We start from the raw sequence: 14,975 nt of genomic DNA on the forward strand, positions 1-14,975 counted from the left end.
CTCCTCAAAATCAACACGGATGCTCCTCAAACTGTTTTTACTTTCTTCTATATCTAATACATAGAAGAAAGTATTGGATTCGTGCAAATTTTCGAATTTCGAATTTTGACGGATTTGAACGTTTTGAGGTGTGCTGAGTCCCATTTCGACTATTTTTGGAAAATGTCTGTCTGTCTGTGTGTGTGTGTATGTATGTGTGTATGTGTGTGCGTGTGTCACGTCTGTGTGTGACCAGTTTTTTGTGGCCGCTCTACAGCAAAAATTACCGCATGAAATTGAACGAAATTTGGTACACATATGTGCCTCTATGTGAACTTGTGCCCATTGGTTTTTGGCGCGAATTCCTCCAAGGGGGGTGGAGCAATGGGACGTTTTTCGAGTTACGCGTGCTTGCTATTCCTCAGGAAGTAATTGGCGGAATCAAACAAAATTTGGTCCATATGCTGCCATTAACAGGAACAGGTGCTGATTCAATTTTGGTGTCAATAACTCAAACGGGGGTTGAGCTATAGAACGTTTTTTGTCGTCAATTGTGACTGCTGTATCTCAAGAAATAATGAACAGAATGAAAGAAAAATTTATCGGCAAGTAGTCCTTAGTGGGTATAAGAGCTGATTTTATTTTGGTGTCAACAGCTAAAAAGGGGGGTAGCGCAATCGCCCGTTCTTTTTTTCCATTGTGAGTGCCCTATCTCAAGAAGTAATGCTACGTTCTGGTTGAAATTTGGAATATATGTTAATCCATATGTAAACAGGCTTTGGTTCAATTTTAACGCCGATCGCTCCAAGAGGTGTTGATTTTTTTTTTTTTTTTTTTTTTTTTTGCGAATAAAAATATTTTTATTAATGCAACAATAATAAAGATAAATCGTAATAGATTGTCGTCTGCGTATTTCTCGTGATTTTAATTGTATGGAAATGATAGGAAATATTATCTCAAGGATTTAAAATTTTTAACTGTTGCCATCTTATGTTTGTTAACAAATAAAATATTTGTAATTAATTCAAGCAAGGCTTTTAAAATAACTTTCAATTTTCGCTCTTTGCTTTGCTTTTGCAATAATTCAGACATTGGGATAGTCGTCAAGTTTTTGCATGTGTAATTTTGTTTTTGTTGGGAATATTGCTTCCTCGTAAAGCATGGGGAGGGATCAGAAAAAAAAAGAAAAATATAGAAGAAAGTTTCGTGATGGCCCCAACATACTAGTTTCAAGGTTGGCAACAATGCTAATAGTAATAAAATGTTGAAGCACTGAAGAAACGAATTGACAATTTTAGTTCAGTGGCGCCATCTATTGCGTTTTCTTGCAAAATATTTTATCCTACTTGAATCGTAACAATGAAAAAAATAGTATTTTTGTCATATTTTTGAAAAGATTATTAATAAGTTAAAAGATCTAGAATGTAGTTCCCTCAGCGTATGGTGGTTAGCAGAGTCGGCCTTAAGCCGATTGGAGCAAAAGAGCCCAATGCAGGGGAGGCCTGGCGCCTGGCCAGCCGGGACACCGGGACGTGTCCCGGTGCGCCCTTACCCAAAGCACCCCAACCAGAAAAGGGGGGGGGGGAGTTTTTTTGTTCTTTTTTTTAGTAATTTACAAAGAAAAAAAAGCGCTTCCTCGGGGAGTCATAAAACTTCTACAAGAGCGCCGAAAAAAAAATTTCAGTAACGTCACAAAAAAATTGGGTACAAATAAATGAAACCTTTGAATGTTTCGCGGCTCCCCTAGATGGCAATATCTTGCACTAGAGAATCGGCTCTATATCACTTTATTTAAAAGAATGTTCCCAGGCAAAACTACCATTGTGAACGCTTTTGGACGTATTAAAATGTATTAGGGCGTATTTTAGTAAGGCTTCCTGCGGGCACCTCCTCGGGGAGCCACGAAGCTTCTACAAGCGCCCCACGAAATTTTGCAATAACGTCGCAAATAATTAGGGATTTAACAATAATGAAATGTTTCAATATTTCGCGGCTCTCCTAGAATGCAAAATCGTACTTCAGACAATCGGCTCTCTATCGCTAGAATGTTCCAAGGCGAAAAAACAGGAGGCTCAATTTTCAACTTGTGAGTGCTTTTGGGCGTATTGTGCATTAAGGGCGTATCCTTGTACGGCTCCAGATCAAGATTCCAAAATGTGCACCTCCTAGAGGAGCCATGAAGCCTCTACAGGGGCGCCAGGAAATTTTGCAATAACATCACAAATAATTAGGGACTTATTAATAATGTAACTTTTCAATTTGCTGGTGCACCAAGATGGCAAAATCTTACATTAAAGAATCGGCTCAATTCACTGTATTTAAAAGAATGCTAAAGAACTTCCCTGGAAAAACCTCAGTCCACATCATCTGTGTGAGCGCTTTGTGATCTCTCAAGCATTAGGGCAGCGTGATTCAGTAAAGGTCTGGGCAGAAGGTTCAAAACTAAAAGGTCCGCGGATAGAGTATCTACGTAGGTCCAAAAGGTCCGACGGACATAAAATCCAGCGGATATAAGTTCCACGGGTACAAGGTCCCGATTATTGAACCAGAAGATCCCGATTTTGGACAGCTAGGACATTAGATCAAGTTTTCTGAGCAGACTGGGCATAAGGTGCGGATTTTGAAATCCTTTGCGTCACAAAAATTTTGCTAAATGTTAAATTGAATTACAATTGATTTAGTGAGACTCGACAGGCAATCTTCCCTAAAATGTTTGCCCCGGAGAGCCAGAACTCATCTACATGGGCACCGTGGGATATTGCAATCGCGTAGCAAGTAATTATTATTAACGACGTTTTTAAATCATAATACATTTTTTGTGGTCCCGTTTTTGACCTTCTGCAGTACGGACCTTGGATCGCACATAGTGCCCCCCACCAGTCCAGGACTGAATATAATATTTTTTCAAAAACATGCCATATTATTAAAGAGAAGAAACGAACGCTCCTTGGGAAAACAAAGTAATTTTGATAGGAAAAAATATAGAATGCTGAGGAAGAGACTTGATTTCTTTTTAAAATAACCTTAAAATTAAAGTTTTCAATTGCTACAGATTATTTCTCAGTAAATCATGTCCCACACCTCCTATTTTTTTCATACCCCCCCCCCCCACCTCTCTTTTTTGTTTCTTTTTCCTAGGCGGTCCAAAAAAAAAAAAAAATCCTCAAAACGCTACGCTTCAGAAGCCCCCCTCCCTCAGCCAAAATCATTAAAGAGCGTCTCAAATCTCGTTTCCAGGGATTCAATTTTGCAGCATTTCCAGGGGAAGAACTATCAAACATCTCATCTTCTAACAACATAGAAAATCATTTAAGACTGCTTTTTTGGAGCTGCAGTTTTGAAAAATTGCAAAGCTCCTAATGTTACCAAATATGATTACAGTCGCGCCCTAAGACTTCCATTTCGGAAAACTTCTGGACAAAGGCCTCGCGCCTCGAACCCCTCCTTCTTATATCGTACAAAGCGTCAAAAATTCAATTTTTAAAAACAACAATTCATTGAGGTGCTTAGCACGCAGTCCTCTTTAAATAGTGAGCCGATGTTCCCGTATGAAATCTGAAAATGAAAAAAACTATGATTCCCAAAAAAATGAAGGTGTATACCTTTAACCCCTTACTCTATTATCACTGGATATCGCTTAAAAACTTTCTTTCTTTCGGACTTCTTTTTTTAGGACTTCGCAATTTCGAAATGTTTTTTGAGGAGAGCCCCAGAGCCCTCTTTTCTGTAATCATCAAATTTTGTCGGTAACTGCGTTTTGTAACTTCATGTCGAAAAAATGGGGTGAGTGTGATCAATTTCACTCTATTTTCAGAAAAAAAAAAAATCTAAGACAGCGCCTAAGTCCCATCCCTTATTCTAATGTCAACACATATCGTCTATAATCGCGTTTTTAAGACTTCAGTTTCTTAAAATTTCTTCAGAAGGCCCCGTGGAACTTTTCACCGTTCAAACCGTCAGAGACCGTCTAAAACAGCGTTCTTAGGACTACAATTTCAAAACTTTTTCCGTAGGGGAACCCCCGGACTACCCTTGCAGGTAGTGGAAATTTTAAGCTTGCTCCCACCCTCTAAAAAAAATAGTTTCTGGTTGTGCCACTGTTGGACGGTGTAGGAAGCTGTGACCGTAATTAGGACCGATGAACTGACGAAAAGGCGAAAACAACGACGAAACAACTGTTTTCAGTCATCGCCTTCGCCCCAACTCTTTTCAGCTCCAATCAGAGAGGTGGCAGGTGGAGAGAGGGTCCGCCAGGCATAGGAATTGCTTTTTTTTTCATACACAATTTTTTTCGAATGCTCTGACTTTTCTGCAGTTGATGCAATTGTTGAATTTGTATTTCACTAACACAAAAAACAAATGCTTATAATTCCTTTTCAGCTTGAAAAACAGTTAGTTACTTAATATCCTTTTTTCTGCTTTTTCTTTCTTTTTCCTATACGATACCGACATTACATCGCGTTTTTTTGTACTGCGCTGCATGCTTTAAATTCATTTTAAATTCATGTTCAAGATTCGAATAGAAGTTAACAGGATAAATTATAATAGATGACTCTTTTTTTCTCCACTCTAAAAAACCTTTTAAAATGAGATTTTGATGTAATCATTTCAAAAATACAAGTATCAAGTTACGGTGCTTGTTCTTCTACGGCAGAAAGCGGCCCCAGAGTTCTAAATGTGGGGCATTAAAACCTCATGCTCCAGGCGGAAACTATTACAAAAATGCATATGATTTTTTTTTTTTAATAAAGCTTTTTTTTTAATGTATATAGGTGAATAAACTTTTTTTTTTCGCTTTACTTTTTAGAAACTTTGCGCCCTTGGGTTGCTTGTCCACCGCCCTTTTAGGGGCCTCAGTCCGTCCTTGCCTCAAAGCAACAGTGAACCGTCTTTGTTAGTCTTCAACCAAAAGAGTAGCTTCATTCCATTCGTATCGCAGATACCGACAAGTAAACAAATGGTTGACAGAGGAAGAAGGATGCCTCAAAGCAGAGTTGGTCAAAGACCAACATAAATTTTGAGAGTGGTTCGACACCAATCACTACATTAAACGATCCTGCCTCACCCGTCATTTTCAGATTTCTCTCATTTTAGTGCAAGAAGGGACACGTGGGAGTATGTTGTTGTTGCAGAACTGATCTTAGCTGCTCAGCTTTGGGCAGTCTGCCATTTGAAAAGACTGTCCACAACATCTTTGCCATTCTAATTGACAAAAATTAAAAAAAGAAAAATAATAAAATGGAAAAAAATCGACCAATCACTACCTTCTTTTTTCAGTTCAGGAGTACGATCGCACTCATCAAATACATCATAAAAACCAAGACATTAAGTGAAGTTAATTTTTAAGATACGTTTAAATTAGTGATGTGCCGGATCGTTAAAAAAGTAAATCCGCGGATACGGATACGGATCATTTGTGTCACGATCCGCGGATACGGATCCGGATCATTTGTGTCACGATCCGCAGATACGGATACGGATCTCATTTTTTTAACCCAATTTAATTATTCAAGTGTAAAATTTGTTACGGAAGGTATTCCCGTCAGAATAATAACACTGTTTCTCCAAAAAATTTCATCTACGGTGAAAATATAATCAAGACTGTAATTTACTCTTTAAAGAAATCTCCTTTAAAATTGAGAATAACATGCTCGGTAGATGTAGGATATAGGGACAAGAGTGTAAAGCTGCTACTGGACAGGCTAGAAATAATTTTTAGCATTTTATTTCAGCATAAATGCAGCGCCGACCCATTCCACCCAACTTTCTCCGCCCGACGGAATAACAGAGCCGGGAACACCTTTAAAAAAAGTAAATAGAGAATTTAGTCTCACATTTTCTGAAGGGTGCGGAGAAAACCCAAAATAAAGAATAACAGAAACCCCAAATCAATAACAAAAACTAATATTAGACTAAAAATTTTTTAAAAAAAGTCCCAGAGGGTCAACCTCATATTAAGATGGATTTCACGGGTCAGAAAACACTTTGTTAACAAATATGAAATGACAGCGGATAGAAATTTTAAATCATTGAGCTTTTTCTCCTTATCTTCCGACTATAAAATCGCTACCAATCACGCGTATAAAGTCTTTGAATTGTATTTAAAATTTACTAAACAAGATTATAGCTCCAACTGTATGCAACTTGGAAGTTCCAAATAAATATCAAACGCAGAAAACTTCGTTCTTTCAATTTTTTATGTTTTTACTACCATAATTCTGAAAATCGCTAAAAAAAGTCGGTTTTTATTAATATCTCGGGTAATTATTCCCCACAAATACGAGGTCAAAATAAGAACTCTTTCGGTCAAGTCACCTTTTGAACGAAAAAATAACTATCAAAAACAGTTCATCTGCTTAGGAACTACGATGCCACAAATAGACACACAGATACACTTTAAAAATTTATTACCCTTTCCTTTTAGTGACGGCGGGTACAAATTGGCTTCTGAAATGATACCTTTTACTTTAAATAGGGAATAAAACATAATTTATACGGAATTTTACAGTCTATTATCCAAATATTTGAGAATTTTTAGAATAGAAAAGATCCGTCAGAAAAGAAACGGATACGGATACAGATCTTTATTTTCCCTCGGATATCTGCGGATATGGATATGGATATCAGGAACATCACTAGTTTTAATGATAAAACTAACATGTAAATCAAGATTCACCCCTTTTGAAATCATTCTGTTTTTTTCTTTCGTCCATATATCTCATTCTAATGGGAAGTGTTTTGTACTGAAAGTCTTTTGTTCAAAAATATTATCTATTCAAAATCAAACTCGGTAGATACCTTTACAGTCGAAAAACGAAATACAGCGGGAAACTCATCGATGTAAAAGTAGGGAAGGAATGTTTGCCTTACCTGCATAGGGCTGTCCACTACTGGCATATTTTATTTTTTTATAACCGGTCTTGTTTTGCCAGCACACATAACTTTTTAAACACACATTAGAGTCTTATTATATCAATCTTTGCCCCTTTTTCTAGAACAGGATCGTTCATATTGTCTTGAAAAAGTGTTTTGTCTCACTTCTTCAAAAACTGAGTTTTCCGATTATTTGTCTGTTATACGATTGTGAAAGAACTATTGAAGTTACAGACTCTGTTTTTGGCTTAAATAAAAGCCAATTAAATTTTCTGTAACAGCATCTGGCCAAACTTAGAGATTACGCCCCACCTAACATATCCGAACTCTATCGAAATCGTATCCCCCCCCCCCCCCCGCCCCACCCTCCCAGCCATTCCCAAATGCGCGTAGCAGCGTCCAGGGACAAGTGTAGATTTCGTGCTCCCCTCTGTGGGACAAAATCAAGGATGGGTTTCTTTCTTTGTTTTCCTTCGACGATGTTCAAAGGGGAGGAAGGATTCGGTGGTGATCCCCAGGGATTTTCTGAAATTGAAGAGTTAGAAATGCAATTTTAGGCTATTCAACGGGAAGTAATATTGTTCGGAACTGTCCCCCGAAAATCTTAATAATTGAAGTCCTATATACGTAATTGTATGTTATCTTTGATGATGTTAAAGAAAGAGATGAGTTCGGGGACTCTCCCCCCTCCTCTCTCCGTAGAAATTAGTTTCTAAAAATAAATTTTTAACGATCTTTACTAATGATGTTGGGAAACGGTGGGAGTAGGGAAAGCTCTTTTGAATATTTTTTTGAAATTGAAGTCACAAAGGGCAATTTTTAACGATCTATTCCCCCCCCCCCCCCCCCACCACCACTAATTTTACCTCGACGATTGGTGACTACGAGGAAACTGAAAATCAAAAAATTGTAGGTTATCTTTTATGGCATCCGGAACATGGATGGGGTTTAACCGTTCTTTCCCAGGAAGGTTTCGAAATTGAAGACTTAAATACGCAATTGGAAACCATCTCTGATGACATTACGAGAAGGAATAGGATTCGGTTACTCTCTTCCGTAGGTGTTTCGAAATTGAAGTCGTAACAACAAAATTTTGGACAATTTTAATAATGTTGGAGAAGGGCTCAAATCGGGGGCGCTTTCATGAAAGAATTTCAAAATTGGTGTCCTAAAAACAAAATCTTTGACGAGTTTCAATAAGGTAGGAGGAGGGCTAAAATCAGGGTCTCTCTCCAGGAAAATTTTTGAACTTAAGGTCCTAAAAGCTAAATTTTAGACGATCTGATACGGATACAATGTGAAGATGAGGCGTTATTAAGATCTTTCTCCTGAAATAAGTTAGAAGTGAAAACTCTAAATATGCATTGATAGGACCTCTAACGCATCTGACAATTCTAGGTGACTGGATTGGGTTTGGGGAATTTCCTCCAAAATTTTTTTGAAATTTAAGACCATCTTCAAAATGTTGGAAATGGGGGGGGGGGAGTTAAGGACACTCCTACACAAATGTTTAGAAGTTGAGATCCTATAAACGAAATTGTTTGCTTTCTTCGATGATGTTAGGAAGAGAAATAATGTTTAGGACCGTCCCACTTGTGGAAAGGAATGTGATTTGTTGTGTCTCACTCGGAAACTTATTGAAATTGATGGCTCATAAAACAAAAAAAAAAAAAATTAAGACAATCTTTGAAGTTCATAGTTGAAGCGGGTTCATGGAATCTCTTCTGAATTTTTTCTTTTTTTAAATTGAAGTATAATAAAAATACAATTTTAGGCTACCTTTGGTGACGTAAAAAGATGGGGATAGACTTCTCTGATTCTCTGGGAGGGGACAGACCTCCCTCTGTTTTGCTTTGCCCATAATCCTTTTTTTATTTTTAAAAGTATGCTGTAAAAACATCCTGACCCGCTTTTTCTTTTCCAAAAACATTTAACTGTTTTAGTTTTTCCATAATTGAATTTTCAAATTTTCGTTTCAAATTTTTGTCTGCTTGGAAAAAAAACGCTTTTAGCCCCAGAAAAAAACTTTTGACGCTTTGGGCTGAGGTAACATTTAGCAGTGATATCTTATGTAATTTGTTCCTTTTTATGTAAATTTAAATATTAGGACTGTTGAAATTCGTGATGCATTTTTGCTTTCCATTACCTTAGAAAGGGAAGCTCTTCCTTCCTATTTTACCTAGTCTTTACCTTACAATTTAAATCACTCTTTCTCTCCATAATTTTGATTTTTCTTCTTTTTAAAACGTATTTTGGGCCATCCGGTGAATTTTATCCGCTTTGTTGTGATCTTCGTAATGAAATTTTGAATAAAAATATTCATAAAAATAATATGTTGGAAGCAAACTTCGATAACTTACATCATCATAAATAAAAATACATAAAATTGTGTATAGTAAATTATTTATTATACGAAATTGCAATGCACGTGTGTAGAGAATTAAAGCAGTCTATGGTGAATATTTTGTACAAAATAGTAGAGATGACGCGAAGGGGGTCATGGGAGGTCACTGTGACATCCCTAAACTTTCCGTATATGACAAAAAATGTCTTACAATTCGGAAAATTTGGAGACAACATTTTTTATTTATTTATTTATTTATTTATTTATTTATTTTATTTATTTTATTTTTTTTTTGTTGAAAGGATGTCTAATTTCTCTTTTCGTTAGATATTAGTTGGTATATGTGTGCTCGTATTTTGTCATTCGGTAATTTGAAGTTTTATTCAGTAATTGATAATTTCGCTCTCCTAAAAATTTTAACTTTGGGCGCCCCTGATTCTTGACAGTTATAAATTAGTATGAATTAATCAATTATTAATTGCGAAACACACACTTACTGACGTAATTTAAAAATATCAAGAGAAAAATAGTTTCAGTAACAAGGTTTTATAACTGAACATTTTCTAGATCATGGTTTTTACTAATTTTCCTTCGGGTGACGTACTTCTAATAAGTTTTTCCACTTTTGTAAAGCCAAGGGCGAACTAGACCGCCAACCCTCGAACTTATGCACTTTCGTTTTTTTCCCTGCCCTCGAACCTGAGCGACTCCGATTTTTTTTTTCTTTTGATGCATTCAAACCATTGCGACTTCATATTTTTTTTTGGGGGGGGGGGATGCCGTCGGACCTGTGCGTCCTTTTGGAGTCGAGGTTGACGCTCTTTTGGAGGACACAGTCCGCCCCTGGGCAAAGCTACATTTTGAAGAAATTATTGTTCGAATTAAAAATATTAAAAATAATCTGCTTTGACCGGAAAAGGAACTCTACTAAATTATTACGCCCCTCCCCTATCCTCCAGTTGCTTTTTTTTTTCCTTCCTAACGGGCGGGTTACAATTTTTTCTAGTTGAATTTTGCTTCTCCGTATAATACTAGCGGCCACATTTTATTTATTTTTATTCTTTTCAACAAGCTGTTTTTTTTTCTCCATGACTTACGCCCTTTTCGGCTTGCGCCCCTAGGCTAGGGCCTAGGGTGGCCTATTGGGTACTCCGGGCTTGTTTGGCGTGGAAGGTGATCAAAACGTAATTTTTTTATATTTCGCCAAAAATTGCCAATTTTTGAATTACGATATGTCTTAAACTATTGGTCGTACAGAACGCCATTTGAGATTAAGTTTTTTAAAATTTAATGTACTTTAAAATGGATACTTACATTTATTTTTCAAAATTTGGATAGTTAAGATTATGAAGGACTAAACTAAAAAAAGTCCGAAAATGTCGCAGTTTTTCGCGAATGTCGCAATAAAGCCTTTCCCTGCATGTTAAACATTTCCAAAACATATTATTAATTTATCATGCCGTGACGCGAGTTTCATTGTTTAAACACTTGGTTTACTCGATCATCGGCTATTATTTATATGAGAATTTTAGCACACTTTTTTCTGTTCATTGATGCAAAATATTTTTAAAAAAGTACATTAAATTTGTATTTATAAAAATGACAGCCTTAAAAAAAATTACTACAGAAGTTGTTAAAGCTTCGAAAAGTAAACAACTTTAATACGACATACATAAGACATAAACTATTACACAGCTTTTGATATAAATCAGTGTTTAAGTGAAAATAAGCGCGGGAAAAGTCATTATCTTGTACTTCACACACTAAACAGACTTTATGCAACACACGTCGATGTTAACTCTCTTTCATCGAATTGCAAATACATCTGTTCACATAAATCCCAATACTTTGAATTATATTTTGTTGTTATTCATTTGAAGAATATTTGAATGCTTCAATTGACAAATCGATTAATTCCACTTTTTAAAAAAATCCTCATTTCTGCTTTAATAGTGCTTTATCAATGCTTAGCATGTGAATTTCTATTAAAGGTTTGGTTCAGTACATTTAATTTCTGACCATGTGATGGCAGAAAAGAAAACACGATGGTCTATTCACTCCTATGGATATAACACCATCTTCTTCCACCATTACTATTCTCTACTTTTTGTTTTATGGAGTTCATCGATTTGGCAAATAAAGCATCTATTTGTTAATAAGATTATTTATATATTTTTTATAACGCAATAATGGTTCTAGATTCAAGTTTATTTTTTACGATGTGTTCTGGAAGTCAACGTAATAAATACGTTTACTGATTGTTAATCTTAACTACTTAATCTGATGTTTGTATTTATTTTGTACTAGCGGTACCCGCACAGCCCGCAGTAGAAAATTAAAAGGTCATTTGGTTCGCCTATATATTTCAAATTATGGATGATAAATTTCTCGCCAATTTGCTATATTCATTTGCTCGCCCATTTTACGGTTCCACGTTATGATAATTTGGTAATTTACTCCTCCAAGTTATGATAATTTTCTAGGTAAAATGTTCTTAAAATTGGAATAGAAAAGAACAAAATCGAATTTTCGAAAAATCGCTTCGAGGTGCACACCCCCATGCTATGAACTAATCCTGTGCCAAATTTCGTGAAAATCGGCCGAATGGTTTAGGCGCTATGTGCGTCACAGAGATCCAGACAGAGAGATTTTGAGCTTTATTATTAGTAAAGAAGATAAAGAAGACACCTGTCATAAATTCTCATGCATCTTATACATGTGTTGACGTTCCCATTTTAGGGAACACAGTTTAATAAGCATTATTTTCGATAGGAGTTTTATTTATTTATTTTTATTTTATTTTTTTTATAAGAAACTTTCTTATTATTCATATTTTCTCAAGTCTCATTCACAGATATAATTAAGATTAAAAACTTAGTCCAGTATGTTGATAATATAACATTTTTTATACTTATATTTCGATTATACACGGCGCCATTGTTAAATCTACGTCGAAATCGCTGGCCATTATTGCAACGGCCGATGGTAAGACCCCTATATATACTGTATCTATATAGCGGCTCTAGTCGATGGGTTGTTGTTATGACGCAATGTAATGCAGCTGTTGGCTGCAAACTTCAACAAATGCGTCAAACCTCTTAAAAACTAAAATGTTGTGCAATGTCGTCTGTAATTAGTCCTGTTAATGTTGTCTTAGTGCTTAAAAAATAAACAACATTTTTCAAATTTGTCAATTTGTGACTTTGTGTGAGCGCGTCTGCATTCTTTTTTGCGACCCTTTGTTTCGGTGTGATTCTTTCTTGTTACCACACCCTCTCACCCCGTTCAAAATTTTGCCTCACATTTTCTAATCACTCTCCTAAACTTAATTCAGGAGTTTACACAGATATTTACAAAGTACTTTTTGAACCAATTCTGTGATTGACCACTTCTGCCGAAAACCTACACAGATTTCTACAAAATTGCAAAACAAATATTGCTTGCTCTTAATATGCCTTACGGTGCGAAAGCAAAACTTCGGACAGGATTTTGTTTCATAAATTCAATTACTAAAAAGCTGTTCAGGGAAAAATAAATGTGTTTGCTCACAAGAGGAACTATTTCGTTTAAAGATTTTTTTTTTTTTTTTTTGATTTTAAACCTTGATTTTAATATAACTCGAACGACGGATTAATTGCACAATACATATATATATATATATATATATATATATATATATATATATATATATTTGCGCCATATATGCAAAAACCATATTAGCGGCCAGTGTTGAATTTTTAGGAACGCAGATTGAGCAGCGGCCAAAAGCTCTAAAAAGCACTAAAAAGAATCTGGATATCAGGACCAATACCAAGGAATTCAATTTGCAACCTCTGGAGGACATGCGTTTCTAAACGTCATTAATATGATGCAATGCCAACGTTTGAAAAAAGTTTCATTGATTTTGATTGATCGATTTTCACATGAAACAAGCTGATGTGTGCATCACATGACTACCTTTTACTCCACTTTAATGTCATTTCCCCATTACTGGCATTTTTAATGTGATTCAATAGTTTACTCTCTAAATATCACCAACAGTGGCCAAACTGAAAAAGATTTAAAAAAAAAAATCGCAAAATTTGTCGCCAAGTTAGCGACAATACTTGGCGACCGAAATGGCAATATATCGCCAAATGTCCGCCAAATTATAACACCACTTGAGTTTACATCGAAATTAACAATGATTTCCCTCCAAAAAGGGGCAAAAGACCCCTTTAGAAACACCCGAATGCAACTAAAAGGAGAGGTGCACAACTAGACCCCACTAGGAGTCTACGTACCAAATTTCACCTTTTTAGGACTTACCGTTCTTCGAGTTATGCGACATACATACGCACATACATACATACATACGTACATACAGACGTCACCGGAAAATTCGTTGTAATTAACTCGGGAATCGTCATTACGAATATTTCAAGTGTCTATACGTTCTTAGGAACTTATCCACGTCTGGTCGAGTCGGAAGAAAAAACTCAATATTTATTCGGGGGTGAGTAAAATGGAAATTAAGCTCGATTTTTGAGTGAAATTTTTTTCGCGAATGTAATACTTCCTTTTTTTTCTTTTTTTGTAAAAGGAAGTAAAAATGTTGAATTTTTTCCCAATTCGTGGCGGAACCCCTACCTTCCTTTGGCGGAACCCTAGGGTTCCGCGGAACACACTTCGGGAAACACTGGTCTAGATAAATTTCAAAAGGGTAGTTCTGTACACAAAAGATCAGTGCAGTGGAAGATTTTTATATTTGGTGGAAAGAACTAATTAGGCACTATATGAAGTTTTAAAAGTTTTTCGTTCAAAAGCTCGGACTGCTAATCGGTCGGAGTTGGCTTCGCTCACTGATCGGCTGGATTACAGTAACACGGTGGCTTGGCGACTTTGGCTATTGACAATAGAGTTGCGTGATCATTTGTTTACATTTTAAAGCTACTGTTAATGTAATTTATTGTATTTTTTGTTTATTTGGCGAAATATTTCAAATTGCAAGAATTGCTTTTCGTTTTTAAAGAGTTTTTAGTCACTTTAGTTGAAGAATGCTTATTTTACATCGGGAGGAGGGGATGAGTGATTATTCAGAGAACTGTTTTTACCTTTATCATTTTTCTGAACGATATCCTTTCGATCGTTTTAATTCTTTTTCATATAGGGGAAGTTACAGCGGGATTTCCCGTTTGTTCTATATGGGTAGTTGGTTTTTTACATTTAATATCTGAGGACGTTTTTTTATCCTTTGAGTATGGCTGAAGGAACAAACCTTCAAGTACGGGAGAAAAAAATCTTTACTAATAATAAAGCTGAAAGTCTCTCTCTGTTAGGATCTCTGTTCGGATCTCTGTCTGTCAGTATCTCTGTGACGCGAATAGCGCCTAGACCGTTCGGCCGATTTTCATGAAATTTGGCACAAAGTTAGTTTGTAGCATGGGGGTGTGCACCTCGAAGCGATTTTTCAAAAGATCGATGTGGTTCTTTTTCTATTCCAATTTTAAGAACAAAATTAACATAAGATGGACGAGTAAATTACGAAATTATCATAACGTGGAACCGTAACATGGGCACAAGCAATTTAGCGAGATACGAAATTATCATAACGTGGAACCGTAACATGGGTACAAGCCAATTGGCGAGAAAGTTCACCATACATTATTTGTAAATATACATGCGAAACAAAAGACCTTTTAATTTTTCTATTACGGGCAAAGCCGTGCGGGTGCCACTAGTAGTTAATAAAACAACTGCTCAGCGGGCATTAGATAAATCAAGTTGTAATAAATGTACG

This window comes from Uloborus diversus, chromosome 4 (genome assembly GCF_026930045.1).
Source record: "Uloborus diversus isolate 005 chromosome 4, Udiv.v.3.1, whole genome shotgun sequence".
Lineage (NCBI taxonomy): Eukaryota > Metazoa > Arthropoda > Arachnida > Araneae > Uloboridae > Uloborus > Uloborus diversus.